The sequence below is a fragment of the Podarcis bocagei genome (assembly GCF_964188305.1).
Source record: "Podarcis bocagei genome assembly, chromosome: 4".
NCBI lineage: Eukaryota > Metazoa > Chordata > Lepidosauria > Squamata > Lacertidae > Podarcis > Podarcis bocagei.
In genome coordinates this window covers 79,864,953-79,886,015 of record NC_138128.1, presented here as the reverse complement: position 1 = coordinate 79,886,015, position 21,063 = coordinate 79,864,953, and the positions used below count along the sequence as shown (strand labels likewise).

The window sequence follows — 21,063 nt, the reverse complement described above, 5'->3', positions numbered from 1 at the left end:
GAGGGCACAAGGAGAAGGGGACGACAGAGGATGAGATGGTTGGATAGTGTTCTTGAAGCTACTAGCATGAGTTTGACCAAACTGTGGGAGGCAGTGGAAGACAGAAGTGCCTGGCGTGCTCTGGTCCATGGGGTCACGAAGAGTCGGACACAACTAAACGACTAAACAACAACAACAAAGCATTTATCACTTTGTTGAGAGTATATATTTTTCTGTGAGTATGATGACTATTTGATTTAGTCTCATACTTGAGGAAGGGCCATAACTCAGTGGTAGAGCATCTTATTTACATGTAGAAGGTTTCTGGTTCTACCCCCCAATGTCTCTAGGTAGGGCTGGGAATTGACCCGGTCTGAAGTCTTGGAGAGTCACTGCCAGTCCGTGTAGACACTACTAGGCTGGATGGAGCAGCTGCCTATTTTCCAATTACATAAGATACTTGACGAGCTCCTTTCAAACATGAGAAATTTCACTGGCAGCATTATATTACTTACATGCTTCTGCCTTTGCACTGGCCTCTGTGCAATGAGCCAGGGCTGTATCGCACAGCTTTTAATGCAACGAGAGCAAGCTGTGTGCAAAAGCTTAAATATCACCTCCTTGGAGATGGAGTATTGTTGGTGAGACAATTGAATTGTTACAAGTTGTAGACATGGCAAAGGGACCTGGATTTGCAAGCTTGTTGTTTTTCTGTCAACACCGAGACATGAAATGCTTCATTTGACTGAGTTTCTGTATTTGGTTTTTACAAGCTGTGAGGGAGAACCATACCTTAAGGGACAAGGAATTAGAGCCTCTTGCCCTTCCGATTGCTGGTTCAAATCCAGCTCAAGTCAGCAGAGAGTTTTAAAATGCTACCATTTCAATGGGTTCTTTGAAGCAGAGAAGGCGGCTTGGCTCTTGAGCCTGCTTTTTAATGTCTATGTTACAAATGTTTCATAATATTGTGTGCTGGGGTTTCTTGTATAAGGAATACGGAAATTTAGCTCTAGTAACTGGAAACTGTGTCTGAAAACACAGACAACAAACTATTGATTTGTTTTAAAAATATTTTAATTACATTGTAATAAACATCAGAAAGCAGGGGTAGGAAGAAAAGAATACAACCAAGTTGCCATTCTCTGACATAAATTTAATATACACCCACCACTGCTTTCAGGAGAGAGTGTTATTGATTGTACCCCACTAAAAGAGGCCACAAGGCCACCTTTAAAATTAAGGGCCAAGTAAAGAGGAAAGCCATTGCCTGGTGCCTAAAAATAGAAAAAAGATGCCAAGCATGCCTGAGGAGAACATTCCACTGAAAAGGCCTTCTGGTGGGGGCACACAAAGAAAGGCTACCTGCATTATCTTCATTATCTGTATTATCATGTTGTCTGTAACACATTTTCCAGAACGGAATGACTTCACTCCATTCAGCACTCAGGTTCCATATTTGCTGGAACAGATCATTGACTAGCCACATTCTCTAATTCCTTACAATATTTATTAATTCAGTTAACCTGGCAGTTAGGAAACTGGCCTCGCACCAAGCGAGCCTCTTTGTTTATGAAGCCTTTCTCCAGGGGCTCAGGAAGAGATCTTTCACATCACCGCTTTCTGAAACCAGAGATGAACCTGGAGTCTTCTAGATGCAGATCAAGTGCCCTACCACTGAGCTATATACTCCCTGCCCAGTAGTTAACCATCCACTCATCTTGTCCATGCTACGGACGCACCCCTGTGACCATCAGTACTCTGCAGGTACGAGTTTGAATGTTCTCTGGTTTTGGGAAGGTTCTTCCTCAAAGAAGATATTCTGTCAAAATGTTTTGGGCAGTTGCACTTGTATTATCAAATTCAACAACCTGCACCTGTTTCAGAATGGCTTTCTTTCTTTCTTTGCCAAAAAAAGAGAGAGTAAGCAATGAGAATTGGAGAAGATCAGCAAAATGCAGGAGAGTTGCTTGATTTCATTGGGAATTACTTCTAAGTAGGCTTAGGAATGCATTTGTGTACAGTATATGCTGATGCTGTAGATGAAAAGGGAGTGACGGGGTGACTGGCCACAAAATTGTAAGGATATATAATCTTGCCTCTTTGCTCATATCGGTATTCTAGGAATTTAGGAGGGAGACACTTGTGTCTGGACTTCCTTGATAATCAGTTTCTTTGCACTCTCTTGTTTTTTTCTATGCTAAGCTTTGCCTTCTGCTGTTAATCTCATGAATAAATGCATGGCTCAGTTTCTGGTTGTGTCGCATTGTACTTCCTGTGTCAGTTAAGCTGGATTTACCTCTCGGAAGATGAACCTTTGGAAGTGTGAATCTCTTATTCTCAGAAGGAATGGGATCAAAAATTTATTATTCAAGGATGTTTAATACATTTAGAAGAATCAAGTGAAGAAGCTGCTTCTGGATTCTACTACTTCAAGCAGAAACAGGAAGGTGGCATCACCAAATCCTCCTGTAGACTACAACCCACATAATCCCTGGCCATTAGCCATGTTGGCTGGGGCTGATGGGAGTTGGAGTTGGAAGGCCAGAAGGTTCTCCATCCCTGGTCTATAGATCTAAAAGAAAATGAACAAAATGGAGAGACAGATTCAGTGTGGCCTTCTGCTTCTTAGGACACCCCCCCCCCCCCGTTTGTAGGGATGGTTTCTTTTTTCTTCTCCTTACCATGGTGGGCATTCTAACACACCACACTGTCATCACCAGCCTGAAGTGGTGCAACCCAGGAGAAGCTTTACTACTTGAGTCTGCCCCTAATCTTAATACTAGTGTTAATTGAGAGATGTGTTATTATTCTTAGAGGTGCAGTGTATTTATTGTCTGACTGGGCTCCCCTTCAATAAATTTATCTTTATTTCCAACACATTTCTGGCCACTGATAAATAACTATTCAATACCAGCCAACTCAATAAGTCAGTTCTTCTGTGAATATACAAACAAGAAAGAGCAAAAACTGAGCAGGGAAGCGAGGGAGCTAAACTACTGCGTACTATTTTATAGGATTTTGACAAGCCAGTAGTTGGGCAACATAGACAAATGACATTAGGAAACTTGTCCTGGGAGTTTGATCTTTTAGCTTATCATTTGTGGATAGGAAACATCGTAATTCCTGTCTGTCAGGAATGGCACCTTCTATTATTACCAATATATATGCAAGGGAAATAACAGAAAGATTCTGAACTGCCGAGTGAAAATCTCTTGTCTGGATAGGGCTGGGTCCTGCCCTGCTTAGGGTTCAGAGGCACTCTTGGCCTCAAGGCAAATAGCCACAGCCATGGAAGTTTTACATTAGAGCTACCTACACGAGGGCTTTAGTGTATGTAATTGACAGACACACTCAGCAGTTAGAATGAGAGGGGGGGGGAGAGTCAAGTGACACAGCCCACAAAAAGGTTCAGATGTAAAAATCACAGAGATGCAGCGACATAAAGAGCATTTTTGAGAGTTAATAAAAATTGAGAACTTTCATGTTGATGGGTGTGACCATTTAAAGTCTGAATAAAGACATGAAGTGTGAGCAAACAAAAGGTAAACAGCAACCCTTGCACATGTAGGAAAAAAAACAGGACATGACTCTTACCATACTGCCTCTCCCGGATTTCATTATATGGCTGGTTCCTTTGCCAACATGGCGGGAGTAATTTTCAGCCATTCATTCATCCCCAGTAAGCCATGCTGGGGAAATGGTGAACTTTTATGAAGTGTAAACAACCATAAGAAAATTATGCTTCTGGATTGGGAAGCATTGAAGCAAGTAGTACATCAGAAGCTGCCTTTGACCAAGTCAGAGCATTCAGTCTCTGTACTTTCTACACATCCTTGCAGCAACTGTCCAGGATTTCAGAAAGGGAGAGGCGAGTGGGTGAATGGAGATGTTGGTATTGAGCAGCAAATTGACCAAGGGGAGCCCATATCTGGCTCTGGCACCTTTCTTGCTTTCCTCCTGTTCAGAATGCTGGGAGCGCCTTGATAACTTTTGCTTTGCCTTACCTGGAGAGCACTATTTTTGCAGGAATTTACGACTTCGAATTGAACATAGTGAATCTGTCACTACCAGTAAATTTTGTCAGTGTTGTGAAGCATCTGAAATCATTGCAGCATGACTGGAAGATTCAGACATAGTTTGTCGGCTTATTATACCAGCTGCCCCTTAGGACAGTCTAAGGTTTCCTCCTTCCTTCCTTCCTTCCTTCCTTCCTTCCTTCCTTCCTTCCTTCCTTCCTTCCTCCCTCCCTCCCTCCCTCCCTCCCTCCCTTCCCCTTCCCCTTTTTAATTTTTATTTTTATTAAAAAACACACATGCAAAATTGCCTGTGGCACATTCTGCAAGACAGGAAGGAAATGACTTTGCCATGACCTCTCCTGTAGCAGCCCATGCGATAAATAGATCACAAAGGGCTCAAGTGTGTCTTGTATTCAGAGAGATGCATTGTTCACATTGTAGACAAAATGTTCCGCTGTTCATTCATATGCTGGCAGTGTGCATTTCCACTCCCCCTCCTCTCTGTTAAAAGTAATAAAAAGGGAAGGAAAGTGTAGCATCACGTACATTACTATTCAAGCTCAGTCAGTGTGGGTAACTGACGCCTTGCTCACTGAAGCCGTCATGCATGCTCATCTCATTGGAAAGGATGCCTTATTAAAGTGTATCACTAAATAATAAAATAGAATAGTTGAATAATAACCAAGGATTAATAGGTAGGTCACGCTGCAGAAGACCAATGAGCTTTCTGGAGGATGGGTCCAGAAGGCTTTGTGGAATGCAGGGATGAACAACATGGTCACACAAAAAGTGGGTTCTGGCTGTACAAGCCAACCTATGAGAGTATTGACATCTTTGGATTTCAGAAGCGCTACCCAGCCCGGGCAGGGATAGGGTTTGAAGGTGAAGCTTGAGGAAATCAAATGGACTAGAGATGGAGCCAGGAATGAACAGGTTGACACTTGACAGAATATTCTTGCTCATGGGCAGGTAAATAATAATAATAATAATAATAATAATAATAATAATAATAATAATAATTTAAACCCCGCTCATCTGGCTGGGTTTCCCAAGCCACTCTGTGCGGCTTCCAACAGAATATTAAAAATAGAATCAAACATTAAAAACTTCTCTGCAGTTTGCAGTTTAGTGGATTTCCAGACCCTAAAGGTTATCTGACAGAACAGATTGGACTGGTAAAACCTTGGCTGGTTGGTCACTCTAATAATATCATTTCAAACAACAACATGATCATAATAATTGCTTTTATGGTTGATTGCAGTGTAGATTGGGTGAACTGGTTCAAAGGTAGTGGTTTCAGGGACCATGTATGTTTGCTTATTTTGGTCACTTGTACTTGATCAGTGGTTTGTTTTTTAAGCTTGAATTTCAAAGATCCTGGACTGCATCCTGAATGGAATAAGGAGCATTTGTTTATTTATTTATTTATTTATTTATTTATCTAGTACAAGGGTGATCCCTTTGAGAACTCTTTGCCGGGTTAGCCTAGTCTGAATGGGAATTCTTCTGAACTGGCGATGAATGCTGTTAGTATATGCCAGTGGGGGAAAATCAGCAATTAAAAATGATTAAGTAAGTTTAAATATTTATCAAGGTAATATTCATTATGCAGAATAATAATATGGTGGAAGCACTTCAGCAGATTTTAATACATTGCCATAGTAACTTGCTCTAATGTTGAAAATAGTTGCACAAAATGCCTTTTATTGGTGCAATATTTGTAATAGGGTGCTTTGCCATTTGTTGCTTTCAACGTGGGTGTCCTTCAGGAGCAATACATGGGAACTGGAATGAGCTTCCAACAGCAGTGAAAATGGGCTCATGGATTTCATTTTTGGATGCTTCATTTGCTTTGAAGATTAGTTTGGGTTTTTTTTGTTTTTTGCTTTACATCTTTTCTCTCTCTTTTTTCCTAAAGCATAGTACTGCAGCACTGTGATTGCAACATAGATCTTTCTGTCTTATTGCTGGGCATTAGCCTGCCATTTCCTCTATTGCAAGGAACTGGTACAGTACAATGTCAACAAGCAGAATAAGCTTCAAGGAGCCCAACACCTCAGTCCAGATACAGAGAATATGCCCATGGAATAAATAAACTTTTTTGCATGGATCTGTTGCTGCTTTAGCAAGAGCCACATGCTAAACAGTGGTGTGTGTGTGTGTGTGTGTGTGTGTGTGTGTGTGTTACTACAAAGCCCAATCCAGAAGTCAGTCCTGCATTCATAGCTGCAGTCAAATAATTAGAAATCTATCATGCAAATGAGAGAGGGAACAATGGGACTGGTTGTGTTGTTTGCATTAATTTGTCACTTTGAGATATAAATTGGTCTTGCAATGCTGAATCTCCTTTATAACAAATGTGTACTGCTATCACTGGCCATTGAGCTGGACCAACAAATTTGAGCTTTGCAGATTCCTTTATGAATTGACCTCATCTGCACCAATGCACCGATCAGAAATTGACTTAACCACTAGCTTTTGCACTTCCCAGATGTTCCAGTGTTTGAAATGAGTACAAATACATTTCAAAATGCAAATTTTGAGAGAAGATGCTGAGCAAATGTTTTAAAATATGAATTTTCCTGCAGAATTTTTGAAGTAAAAATTCAAGGTTAATGCAGAACTGGGATGGGACGGACTGGTGGGTGAACACTTGTGAAATGGACACAGACTGGGAATAAATTGATTTGGCCACCCTTCATTGGGCCTATGTCCACAGAACCATGGCCTATGGGTTGGATCTTGCAGCATCAGGAACTAAATCTATACAGTTGGATTAACTCTGGTGAGTGGAATGCTGGTTTTGGACCAAGGTGACATGGGTTCTCACTGTGTAGTCTTCAGCAAGTCACTTCTTTAGCAAATCACCTTTGCTGCTCATTGCAGGGGTGGATGGGGGCTGAGCGTGCGTAGCAATGTGCACAGAGACTTTGGGGTGGGACTTTGTTGTGCACCCGCTCCCTGTCCAGGGAATCATCTTGTGTAGATCAGGGGTATACAATGTGGTGCCCCCAGATGTTGCTGAACCATAATTCCCACAATTCCTGGTCATTGGCATTGCAGGCTGGGACTGATGGCAGTTGTGAGCCAAGAACATCTGAAAGACTCTAGGTTGACTATGGAAGAGGAGAGAGGCAACTCAAGCAGTTGCCATTTTGGGCCACCGGCATGTATCGTTTGTAAGTTCTAGCCAAGCCATTAAGTCACTTCCATCACTCTTGTTTCCTTAAATCACAGGGCCATGGTAGCTACAGCTCCAGTCACCTTCCAGTGTTCTTCTCTTGTAGTCAACATGACCAATATCTTTCTGTTTTGGTCTTTCAAAAAATTTCTGATAAAGGGAAATGTACGATATTGCAAACAAGGGAAATGGGTGGCGCTGTGGGTTAAACCACAGAGCCTAGGGCTTGCCAATCATAAGGTCGGTGGTTTGAATCCCCACAACAGGGTGAGCTCCCATTGCTGGGTCCCTGCTCCTGCCAACCTAGCAGCTCGAAAGCACAAAGTGCAAGTAGATAAATAGGTACCACTCCTGCGGGAAGGTAAACAGCGTTTCCGTGTGCTGCTCTGGTTTTCCTGAAGTGCTTTAGTCATGCTAGCCACATGACCTGGAAGCTGTACGCCAGCTCCCTCGGGCTGTAAAGCGAGATGAGCGCCGCAACCCCAGAGTCGTCCGCGCCTGGACCTAATGGTCCCTTTACCTTTTTATGATATTGTAAACCCATGCTGTTATCCTCATGATTAAAAGGAGAATATTTTCAAAACCAGCAGAGGGTCTATCAGCTGACCACTTCTTCCCTTTTCTTTACAGTAGTGAAGTGTACTCACTAACCTGTTCTGCGAAAATTCCAGACGTCAGTTTGGAAGAGGAGGCAGAGGAGCTGCTCCACAGGAGTCTGGTGGAGGCCTCAATGTTTTCAGTACTTACATATTTCTGTGGGTTCTTGATATTGTTATGGGATGAAGCAGGGAATGGTTGCAAGGAACTGCGAGCTTTATCTTGATCGGAACATGCCTTTGAAATCTCTCGCACTGTTAGAACGTCAAACTGTTTCTTCTTGTTGCTGTTTTGTCCAGTGCAGTCCCAGGGCTGCTGAAGATGCTATACAACCCTGCTTGAGGTCTGTTCAGAGAGGCATGCGTTTGCACACACATACACATATAGCTGCTGGATAGCTCAGTTGGTAGAGCATTAGATTATTACTCTCAGGCTCATGGGTTCAAGCCCCACGTTGGGCAAAAGATTCCTGCATTGCAGGGGGTTGACCTAGATGATCCTTGTGGTCCCTTTCCAACTCTGTGATTCTATAAAGAATCATAGAATGCTGGTTTTGAATGTATTCTTATTTCGTTTATAAATTATATTTGTCGCTTATGTTTTCTTGCACTGGAGTGGCCAGTGCAATCGTGGATGAGATCCACTGTTCAGATCAGACTGAACCGGTCTACTATTGGTGAATAGTGGTTCGAATATCACTCCCTACTTCCTCTCCTTGCCTTCCTTCATATGGACTGCCCATTGTGTTTAATCTCTACCTTTTTTTTAAACGTGGACCATTACTTATTGAAATTGCTGTAGGAAAAATAGCATCATATATTATATAGGGAGAAAGTTACTCCCCCTTTTTTGAATGGTTTCATTGTACAGTACCTCTCAGCACGATGGATCCAAACACACTGTAGCACAAGACAGGTTCCGTGCTGGGTAACGTGACTAATACGACACAGCCTGGTATATTATTAATTCCACATTTCACAGTATGTACGCTTAAATCTGTGGGCAATGCTGGGTAGATAATTAACAAGTAAAATAACATGCAAAGGGCTGTCTTTGCTGTTACCCTCCGAAGCAAACAACAGTTGTTCAGAATGCTTTTTATTTTTTTGGAGGGGAGGGAATAATGCACTTCTCCTGGCAGGCTAGTGCATAAGTTTTGCTTAAACAAAGAGGAATGTAAAAATGAATTTGGGAGCCCCGAGAATTAGATCCATCAAGTTAGGCAAGGCCAAATTGAAAAGCATTATTTGGAGATAAACAGCACGTGGATGCAGTAGCATCTGGACCATAAGAAACTTTGTGCAGTTTTGCAGCATTTTTGAGTTTGTATAGCCATATCTCTCTGGCATGGTGGGATATTACACTTTACTGATAGCCTAAGCAAAACGGCGCACACTCTTTATGATTATTTTTAGCTGTTGAGGTTTGGGCATTTGGTAAGTAGTTACGGAAATTGCCTTGCACAGCATATAGGAACGCTTGAAAATAAGCATTTGGCTTGGGAAAGGAAATCCTCTGCTCTCAGTGTTTGTACATGGTGCTGTTATTTTTAATTGCTGTACTAGAAAAGATACTCATCAAACGACAGTAATGTGTGAGGAAAAATGGGCTACGAAGATGGACTTTAGCAGAGCTAATGAATAAGCAACAAATCTCACTTCCGTTTCCAGTTGATTGCTGGCTGTGCTCCACCAAGTTTTTCCTTGGCCTCTGCTGTCTCATTTTCTTGCCACACTTGTCTCTGTCCATTGCCTAATCCCCCTCCCTCCCATCCTCTCTTTAATCAATCCTTCATTCTTACATCCCTAAACTGGTCCTGCCCAAATTCCTTTGTCCTTGCTTCATGTAGAATCATAGAGAGTTGGTAGGGACCACGAGGGTCATCTAGTCCAATCCCTGCAATGCAGGAATATTTCACCCAATGTGGGGCTCAGGCACCCACAAGAACTGGGTTGGATATCCATGTCTCGCCTCATATATCTCTGTCCTTTTCCTTTTATTCTTACACTCACTCAACAAAAGCCTATCTTTGCTATTTCCTGACATGTTCCATTTGAAATTGTACGGGCATCTGGCAACATACATACATTCTTAATTTTTTTATTCTTTGTTTTTTTAAAATCCAAATAATTTTTATTGGTTTTCTTGTAAATACAAGAACAACATATAACTACAGTAACTTGTCCAGTGGTACGTTCTTGAATAATGGACAGACTGCTTTCTTTGTTGATTTTGTCCCCCATTGTATGGCGAACCCCTAGATTAGGCATAGCCAACATGGTGGTTGTTGGACTCTAGGTGTTGTTGGACTCCCAACTCCCATCAGCCCCAGCCAATGATAAGAAATTATAGGAACTGTAGTCCAAAAATAACAGTTCTTCCCTCTGCCATAGAGAGGGAATTATATTCAGGTGCCTCTTCCCTATTTCTAGACAGTACTTTGACTAAATATCATTTCCAATTAAGGGGAAAGGATGCAATGATTTATTTATTACAATATCGATATCCTACTTCACCGTTAGATGCAGCCAACAACTCACAGGAAAAAGCAACGACGGAATAAAACTTAAAGCCAATAAAGCATCTGATCTGCAACAGCAAATATCATTAAAAGGCTTTTAAAAATCAAATACCATTTAAAAGCTTTACCTGCTGTCTAAACACAAACTGGGCTCTTGGCGAATGCCAAAGTGGGAAGTTGAGGTACTAGAACTTTTCATTTCTGGTCTTTGTTGCCACTCACTCCTGAAAGTGAGGCTTGGTGGCCCCTGAGTAAGCCATCCAAAGAAGATATTAGGTCCTGAAAAGGATGGTGTACTGCTTGGTGATGTCACAAAAGCACTGAGCCTTGATGGTCAGACAATCTGTGAAAGGAACGTTGGGATTGGTGTACTGGTGGGTGATGTCACAAAAGCACTGAGCCTTGATGATCAGACAATCTGTGAAAGGAACGTTGGGATTGGTGTACTGGTGAGTGATGTCACAAAAGCACTGAGCCTTGATGATCAGACAATCTGTGAAAGGAACATTGGGATTGGTGTACTGGTTGGTGCTCTGAGCCTCTGAGAGCAGGCAATTATCTGCTGGCTTGAGGGAGGTTTGTTTGCTGGAGAGCGGACCGCTGCTAAGCCTTATGTATGTCTTAGGCTTTGTATAAATTCCCCACTTGTAGGCTTTTTTCTAGTAATAAAAATGTCTTCAGCAGCAGGTATGATAAATTTCAGTCTGTTGTGGTGATACCTCTACATTTTTTAGACACATTGGAGTCACATTAACCATACTTCATCTCCCAAACCACCTCCTTCCTCCACCAGCCTAGGTCCAAACTCACTTCACCAGCCTCTTTATAGATGGAAGTGGTCGCAGTTCTCTTGCTCTCCCCTTCCCCTCTACACTCCTCCTCTCGGTTCCCTGATATCGCAGGTAAAATCTTTGCCCTCAAGAGCCAACGAGGACAACGTGAGAGACTTCCTTCCATCCCTTTTCATTTACAGTGGTACCTCGGGTTACAGACTCTTCAGGTTACAGACGCTTCAGGTTACAGACTCCACTAACCCAGAAATAGTACCTTAGGTTAAGAACTTTGCTTCAGGATGAGAACAGAAATCGTGTGGCGGAGGTGTGGCGGCAGCGGGAGGCCCCATTAGCTAAAGTGGTATCTCAGGTTAAGAACAGTTTCAGGTTAAGAACGGATCTTCAGAACGAATTAAGTTCTTAACCAGAGGTACCACTGTAATGATGTGTTCTTGCAGCAGTCACCTTCAGAGCATTGCCATTTCTCCAGCTCAGTCTGTAGCATAAAGGAGGGAGGGGAGTGTCGGTTTGGGGGACCAGTGAGATCTGAGTGGGCAAGAGGGGATTTTTTTGGGGGGGGACTTGAATTAAAATCCAAGATGGTGAAGAAATTGACGTAGGTAAGGCAAGCATCATGAATGATCTCCTGCGACGTGTGCTTCTGAGCCTAAAAAATATGAACTTCTTTGACATCACTAGTTTGTGTAAAAAAATAATTTTGTTCCTTAAATTCTCAGCTGAAGTAGATTCATTGCTGGGGAAGACTATAGCTGTGTAGAAAAAGGCATTAGCTAGAAGCGTAGTGCTGCAATGGAAGAATAAAACAGGTGAAATTCTCCCTGTGTAACCTTTAAATTCAGCATAACTATTGATGCCCCATGCTCAGTTAATACAGGATGAGATGGAACACATTTAAATAGAAGGAGAATTTGTGGTTGATATACAATACAGTGTCTGTAGAGATATAAGTAGGAGAACCATTTTAGAATATTGTAAAAAAGTGAATAAATGAAACTACCATCATTTATTCAAAAGCAATTTCTTCACTTTTTGTGCAGCACATAAAGATGTTGTCAGCAAGTTGGGATTTTTACAACTTCCTTTAAACAGATCCCGAAGCTTGTTCTAGCAGTTTGAATAGTATTTTATTTTAGCACTAATATATGATATGCATTGAAATACCATAAGTCATCTTGAGCCTATGAGGTGGGACATGGAATAAATGCATATATTTACATCAGATGTAGTGAATGTGCATAATTAAAAACCAAAAATAATATATATTTAAGAGCATTACTTGCGGTTAGCTGTGTGGCTCGTACCATCAGTATCACATTGCTTTTCAATTTTTTAGTTTAACAATGATTACATATTTTTGTCATACAAATGTCCTTACTAAGGTGCTGTCAGATTGAATGAACAGAAGTAAGCAGCCCCCTCAATATGTTTTGAAATAGCAAGACCTAATTTAGGATACACCCCACCCACCTGTCAAAAAGGCCCAGTCTCCTGGCTAGTTCCAGTTGCCCACCCTGGTTTAGTATAATGCATTGGGAAATGCCTTGTTGGAAAGAGATATCTTTTTACTATATTGCTTTGCTAGTCTGTATCACAGGGTTGTTGCATTTGTTAGCATATCTGTATTGTTTCAGAAAAGGGTTTTTTTTTGGGGGGGGCAGATGGTGAGTCCAAAATGCACAGTATTTTTATTAGACTAGCCAAAGTTAGCAGCAGGCTCTTGGTTTCTCCAGAGCTCTTCACTGGACAAGATATGACCCGAAACGAGAGGTGGAGCAGTGAGGAAGAACCAAAACTGAATACAGTGCAAATATGACTGCAGCTTTAAGACTCTGATCCAAGATGGAGATTGCAGACTGAATCGGGCCACCAGGTCACTCTCCCCTAAGCTCATTATAATCACCACTAGATTCCCTCAACCTGTGTTCTAACTCTTTTTTTTACCCTTTGTCCCTTCTGCAATGCCTTCGCTCTTCTGTTGAGCAGCGCCTTAGCATGCAGCGAGTGTAACGCGAGAGAATTTTGGTACTGCAGCGAGTGCCAACAGGAACAGGTTTTACTTTACACTTGGCAGCAGCTCCTGGCACTGCTGCGGTGCAGATGGCAGCACATACGAGTGCGGTGCCTGAAGCAAGGACTGTCATGAGCTGCCTATAGCCTCCGGATTGCACCTTTGGCTACCCTTTTCCTTAACCAATAAAGAACTTAACGACATCCATAGGCTGCTGTTGCTGGGAATTGGTTTGCCCAATTACATGACTCAAAGGGCCTCCTTGCCACTGGCTTTAGTTAGCCCCAGTTGCGGAGTCAATAGTTTTCAGTGGTCATTGTAGCTGAACAACCGTCACACCTCTAGCTACATCACTGTGCTGCCAGACGAAATGGGGAGGCTCAATATCCAATGCCTGGCAGTGTGGATATATAAACACCCCATTCTGGCAGCTGCCTATCTGGTGCCTTTTCACACATAGCAAACTCGATGTATTAAAGAATCCTCTTTGAAGAAGAAATAATGTGTCGCTTTCTCAAAACATCTGCCTTTGTATAAACACATTGAATAAAAGTGTGATCCTTTTTAACAGTTCTGCTTTAACTTTGGTGGATGGCATTGGATTTGTCCTGATCGTTAACATCTCTGGATGAGTGAAGATTTGGCAGGAGTTTAAGGCATGCAGGGTATTTCCTGATTTGCTGCTGGAACATGGTCAGTGGCATAGCCTGGTAGGGGCCGCGGGAGTGGTTGCCCTGGGCGCAAAATTATTAGGGGTACAAAGTTTCAATACCCAGTGTTGTCTCAATACAGATGTGTGCTTCTGTGGCTGCGCTCTGTTGAAAACGGCTTCTCCGTGCAAACCAGGAAGTAAACTCTCCAGACAACAGAATGACTCTTTTCTTATCTTTGCAGCTGCAATCTCCGAGGTGACATGGATGCTGTTAAGCAGTTGAATGTGCATGTGTACACCATCCATTTCCCTCTGTATAACCCCCACCATGCAGCCCTGGGTTCTGGCAACCCATGCTATGTTAGATTTGGCTCCTCTGGAGTGATAAAGTGGGGAAAGGAGCAGAGAGGGAGGGCATGGTGAATGCAGTTTGTGGTTAGCAAGAGCCCATCTCCCTGTTGATCCAGCCAGTGAGCAAGACTGGTTGGGAAGTTTTTATAGGGCGTGACAGTCCTTCCTCCCTGCCATGGCGCAGAGGAAGTCAGTGAATGCCCCACAATTTCACTGAACTGCCCAACCACCCCCTAGGACTGCAAGTGCCACCAGTTGAGGAGCAGAGGATGGAACTGGTTGGCACCTGTGGGCTACTGATGGGTGCAGGTGGCGCTGTGGTCTAAACCAGTGTTTCCCAACCGGTGTTCTGCGGCACACTAGTGTGCCGTGAGACACCGGCTGGTGTGCCGTGGGAGGGAGGCGGGCGAGAGGCGGCGGCGAGAGGCGGCGGCGGCGAGGATCCGCGTCGAGCCGGGGGCGGCTCCGCGGTGGTGGTGCCGAGCGGCGGGGCAGCGCGCGCAAAAGGGAGGAGCGCGAGACAGCGGAGGAGGAGGAGGCCGGCATGTCCGGGCAGCAGCAGCAACAGCAGCAGCAGCAACTCCCGGCGACGGCTCCTCCTCCGCCCGCTATCGCAGCCGCCGCCGCCTCAGCTGCCGCCGCCGCCTCAGCTGCCCTTGCTCTGCTGCCTCCTCCCACCCCGGCAAGGGGGAGGGAAAAAACGTTCACTTTTGTGCGTCCCTCCCGGCGTGACGCTGCGCGCTGACGTCACGGGGCGGGGCTTTAATGGTGGTGTGCCGCGAGATTTTTTTCCGGTAAGCAGGTGTGCCGTTGCCCAAAAACGTTTGGGAAACACTGGTCTAAACCACTGAACCTCTTGGGCTTGACAATCGGAAGGTTGGTGGTTCGAATCCGTGCAACGGAGCGAGCTCTCGTTGCTCTGTCCTTGCTTCTGCCAACCAAGCAGTTTGGCAGAAAGAATGCCAGTGCAAGTAGATAAATAGGTACCTCTGCAGCAGGAAGGTAAATGGTGTTTCTGTGCGCTCTGGTTTCTGTCATGGTGTTCCATTGCACCAGAAGCGGTTTAGTCATGCTGGCCACATGACCCAGAAAGCTGTCTGTGGACAAACTCCAGCTCCCTCGCCCTGAAAGCGAAATGAGTGCCGCAACCCCATGGTTGCCTTTGACTGGATTTAACTGTCCAGGGGTCCTTTAACTTTACCTTTACCTTTCACTGCAGACCCATGGCACTGAGCCTTTCTTGCAACTAGTTATCCCAGTGCAAACCTTTCTCTTTTTTCCCGAGCTAACTTTTCCAGAACTGTATCAAGAACCTCTCCTAAGCACCAGCTTCAAAACAACTGTCAGGAGGAGGATAAATTCCATTGGCAGAGTGCCCAGGAAGAACCAGTGGATACAGAATCAAATGAAACAGCAGGATTAGAAATGCATTAAACAACTTCCAAGAAATGACTCTATCCTTATAATGATCAGAGAGTAGTGGTGGAATACCAATTCAAGATGCATATTCTGATCAGCTTTTAAAAAATCTTTTTTTAAAAATATATATATGCAGAAATGGAGCTGGTTTAGTAATGTCCATGAGGAGGTGTACTGCTGGAGCACAAGCGTCAGTGTAAAAAGAAAAATAAAGAGCTGTATAACTGACAACCATGTAATTTGATTATGTCGTGGCTGTGTAGTGCCATATAAAAGCATAAGATAAACACTACTTGAAAGCGGGGGGATGAGCTAGTGCCCACTTTAGACAACAACAGGAGGCTGTGAAGAAATGTAGCTGAAGGCCATTGGGGAATGTGAAGTATAGAAAGCACAAAGAATGAGTGGGCACTCAAAGTAGGAAGAAATGTTTTTAATTTTAAAATAGCCGGTTTTGCATTATGTGCAATAGAAATGCGAGAGGAAAGCACATTCTAAGGGTGCTGGAACGTACATTGGCCTCTTAAACTTGGTCCTCTCAATAAATAATCTCTAGTGAGGGTTAACAGAAGGAGAGGAGATATGATAGCCATATTAAATAGCTAAAGGGTTGTCACATGGAAAATGGAGCAAGCTTGTTTTCTCATGCTGTGGACCCATACCAATGGGTTCAAGTGACAAGCAAGGAGATTCCATCAGAAAGAATGGTGAGTGGTGTTTGACAGTGGAACAAACTCCCTCAGAAGGTGGTGGGCTCTCCTTCATTGGATGTTTTTAAGGAGAGGTTGGATGGCCAACTGTCATGGATGCTTTAGCTGAGATTCCTGCATCGCAGGGGGTTGAACTTGATGTCCCTTGGGGTCCCTTCTAACTCTATGATTCCAGGAGGGGTGTGTTGCTGAGGTGGTGGTGGTGATGATGAAGCTTCTGGTGGGGATTGCAGTTGAGACAATCACAGAGGGGCCTTCTGGCCGCCATTGCTAGAACTCATCTGATTCTAGAGTGGGGCAGAGCTGTCAAAAGGGTCTAGGCCAAGAAGAGGGGGATCTTTTTTCATACCAGGGCTGGGCAGAACCAAAAGAAAAAGTGGATGGTGCAATGAATGCGAACTTTACCTTTCTACAGTAAGCTATTTTCCACCCTCTGAATCCCCCATCCAGAAAAGCAAAGGCATCACCAGGAGCACATGCAAAACCACTCATGAAAGGTGAAAAATAGGTCTGGTGAAGGGCATAGCCTGAGCAGAGGTGGTGTGACTGGAGAATGGTGTGGCATTGGGGAGAGTCCAGAGTCATATAGAGATGCTTATGGGGCCACCTTTACCCTCTGTGCCTATGGTTCTCCACCCCTGGTCCAGGCACTTGGGAATAGACAAAACAGATGTCCACAAGAGCTATAGACCAAGAGAAGCAAAGGAGTCTCAGAAATTATGAATAAACATAGGCTGGCTCAGATGAGTTGTGAAGAAAGAAGACCAGATTGAGAAGAAAACTGGCAGAGTGAATGGACAGAGAGGAGAGAATTGTTGTTGTTGTTGTTGTTGTTGTTGTTGTTGTTGTTGTTGTTGTTGTTGTTGTTGTTGTAATTTATATACCGCCCTATACCCGGAGGTCTCGGAGCAGTTCACAGAAAATATCAACATAAAAACCGCAATATATATAATCAAAATAAAAACAACAAAATAGGTTGTGTGAACAGGTGCTGCAAAGGTGTGAAAGGCTGAAACTTGCATATATACTCAAAATAACACACAATTTCTTTGGCAGCAGGGCTCTGCCAGTTTCTTTGCTCTTCTCATCTCCCTCAGAATATAAAACAGGAAACATCTTGGTAGGGGAGGCAGGCTAAGATAAGTTTTCAACAGACTTGTTCCCAAAAATTTTTTTTAGGAAATCAATAGTGGGAGTACAGTTAGAAGAAATTATTGACAAGTTACTAACGAGTCTTTCAACATTATTTGGCCTAGAGGAACATATTGTGGTAGCAATGATGATCTGAATGCATATCATATTAAAGAAAGCTATAATGATCTTTATAGATTCCAAACAGATTTACAAATAGGCATCACCTGGAATTCAGGCTTCCATGTAGTTTGCACTATATATATATATAGGGAAAGTGCTGATCGATAATACAAGCCAACCAGCCATTCTTCAAAACAAGTCATAAAGAAATCCGGATACTTCCTGAGAAAATTGGTTTCTGTTTCAGTTGCTTAAGATATAACTTCCTTTGAGAAATAGTTATGACAGGTTCACCTGATTGCTCCCCTCTACAAGGTCACCTTTGCAGTTATTGGAGAAGGGAGATCTGTGGAGCTTGGGTGTGAAAGAAGGATTCAACACTCTGGTTGTTCACATCTTGGCTCTGACATTTTCTGAAGAATCTGACAACTGTTAATGATTCCAAGTTTCCCCATGACTCACTGTAGCAATTAGATTTCTTGAAGGGCCAGTTTGTGAACCGAGTCAGGGGCAGAGGACCAAAGCCATGACGTCCCACCCATACAAAAGGTCTCTCCACACCCACATCTCCTGCCTCTGGGCTGCCAACTTGGAAGCCTTTGCAATACCCCTGAGAGAACTGAATTTGCCCTTGGGAACTCCAGCCACCACTCCACAGCTAGAATAAAAACTGAAGTCTAGACTGTATGTTTCCCAATTCATCATATCTCTGAGAGTGGCATTTCTTTAGAAATAACAGTCACTGTAGTGAAATGGAGCCCCAAATGTATGGATGTGCTTCTAGAAACATGGCCACCCCTTTATTTTCATGGAATAAAGAAAAAAAATAGTTCAAGAAACTGGAATAATTGTAATATATATCTATTGTGCATAAAAAGGTGGGAGTTAAAGCAAAGAGCTCTTGATGATGAGTGAGGGGGGGGGGTTGCAGAGATGGTGTTAGGGTTCAGTGCTACCCATACCTAGAACTGGGGTCTCAGAGGAGGAGCAGGACCCCCTGACCACCCACAGTCTTATGCTGCCAGGATGCTTGGGGAGCCATCAGATCCAGGTGTCCCCACCCTAGACATCTACACCAATTCCTGACCCACTTTTGGAGCCACCACTTCTGCCATGTCACTCTTAGGGCCACAGGAATAGAGGAGATGGTAGACTAGACAAGAGGTCCAGGGCCTGAGGTTTCCCACCCCGTAGGAAGTTATGGGGACTAGTGAGTTGTGTGAAAGGCTTCACAGAAAAGGTGGGCTCTGAATGATGATGGCCCAACCCTCCATATGTGCATGTGTTGGACCCCAGTCTGACCTTTCAACATATTGAGTATCTGTGTCGGTGCATTCTTGTAGCCATTCGAGCACAGAAATTAGACCCAACCTACATAAGACCGTCAATGCATGTCTTTCAGTTGCACACAAGTAGCAGTGTGTATGTGTCAAAACTCCAGGGGTCAACAGTGGATTTTGACCTCCCCCACTGCTATCTTGATAGGCACCCTCCCATTGATATTTACATTCAGAAGGAAGCTGCTGCTAGCACCTATGGAAGCTCCCCGCACTCAGGCAACTAGCAGCTCCTGTGTTTTCTTTCTTTGGGGCCACAGCTAGAGGACAGAGTTGACAATCCCTTTCCCTGCCTTCCAGTCCTGAGCCTGCTCCTCCTCCCTGATTTGCTCTTTCCATTTCTTACTTAGCATCAGATGTAGTTTGACCCTCAAATGCTAAATCAGCAAGTACAGGCCTTGCAGTTATCTGTCGGAAGTAGTATGCCTTCGGATATCAGTTGCTGGGAATCACAAGTGTGGAAAATGCTGCTAGATTCAGGTCCTACTTTATGGATTTCCCATAGGCATCTGGTTGGCCAGTGTGAGAACAGGGTCCTGGAGGAGATGGGCCTTTTGTCTGATCCAGTCTGACTCTTCTGCCATACTTAGCCTTGATCCGTAAGAAGCCACATTTCAGCAACCATCATGTGCTGGCACTTTCGAAAGCAAGGATTTCTTCTGTAATGGGTATGAGTTACTCGTGCGTAAACTGGTGCCTTTCTCGGTTAATTTGCCTTGTTAAAACTTTCTGACTGCACAGCCCCTTCTCATGGTGGCTGCCTCAGTCACTGGCAGAATCCGTCAGTGGGCGTTTCTTGAACCTCTTCCAGCATAAAAGTTGTTTGACACCCAGTCTCCTCCTCCTCTCGCTGCGCGGGAGTCTTCTGCGCAGGGAAGGCGTGGGTAGCGGAGGACCTGGGCTCTCCTCACTGATGTCCAGTGAAGAGTCCTGGAGCCCTCTCTCCACTTCCCCCGTCTGTCCCCCTTTATCCCTGGTGTTGCGCCGATTGGCTCCCCCCTCTACTGAGCTGTTTCTCCCCCGGTTGCTGGGTCCTTCGCCAGCATCATCTGAGAGCCTTCCCTTCGCCTCTCGCTCCGATGTCAGTTCCCTGACATCTTCCTATACGGTTGACTCAAAGGGTCTGGCCTTCTTCGGGTTCCCAAACGTTTGCAGCTGTGTGTCCGTCTTCCTTGCATACGTATTTGAAAACGTTTTAGGACAGAAATGGAGGGCAGAGTTGTCTTTGGCAATCAATACATTCTTTCACCTTGGTTAAGGAGGCACAACAGCATTTTCCCTTTTACCTCCCAAGAATTAAAAATCCAAAAGAAGTAAACTAACATGAGGTCAATGTGAGGTGAACGTTTAAAAAGTCAAAATGCCTCCAGTTTGCACTCATCCCTCCAAATGTGGATACTGTGTGTGTCCTACTTCTAAAACGATTATACTTTGAGCAATTGAAGCTTGCATACTGGAAGCCCCCAAAATTGTCAATAACACCACCTCTTCCTCTTCTTTCTCTCTTCCTCTCCCCCTCCTCTCACATTTCCTTGGGGTCAGTTTGAGGCCTTGGATTTCTTTCCGTTAATTTATGGCACTCATATCACTATATGAATTAGTATTGCTTTTGTCTTTTGGCTAATGACTGTGGAATATGACAAAAGATTGTAATGGTAGCAAGAAATCGTTTATTGGTTTAGGCAGCACAAAAGAGGATCATCTTATTCAAGGGGCTGCAAATAATCTTGTCGTTACTGTGCAGCGAGCAGAAGGCAGAGGGTGAGAATTTGGAAGAGTACGTGACATGTTTGCCACAAATGCTCGAAAGGCAGGGTGTTTTTCCCTTAGCTGTTTTAGGAATCATTAATCTGGGATTTATTTATAGCTGTCAAGATTGGTTTCTTGCAACAAATATTTATGCAAAGAGAATCGCCAAGCAAAGGGTGTTGGGAGCACTTTGCAAAGATGAGATTAAAGCTTCAAACCAACAAGAGGTTGTTTATCTCCTGGGTAGCTCAGATGAAGCCTGTTATGGCTACCCAAGTGAATAACTTTAAGGATAATTTTTGAAAGCCACATTAGGGCAATACTTTTATTGTTGTTGTTGGCGTTCATCTGTCTCGAGAGACAATGAAGTGTGCCTCTGGGGTGAAGTCAAATCGCTGGAGAAACACAGCACCTGCTATGGCGGCAGAGACTTGTAACTTGTAACTGCTGCTTCCCATGTTGTTGTTTTTGCTGCATTATAGTAGCACCAAAGTG

At 43.8% G+C, this 21,063-nt stretch overlaps 1 protein-coding gene and 1 long non-coding RNA gene across 7 annotated transcripts in view; one reads left to right on the top strand and one right to left on the bottom strand.

Annotated features, from left to right (window-relative positions):
* GRID1 (glutamate ionotropic receptor delta type subunit 1) overlaps positions 1-21,063 on the top strand; it is a 740,600-nt gene that overhangs the window by 143,127 nt on the left and 576,410 nt on the right. The window lies entirely within an intron of this gene.
* LOC308586490 lies at positions 1,036-9,576 on the bottom strand. Its single transcript, XR_014007913.1, has 2 exons — positions 8,647-9,576; positions 1,036-2,551 (listed from the first exon to the last, which is right to left on the bottom strand). It is a non-coding gene; the product is annotated as an uncharacterized lncRNA (long non-coding RNA).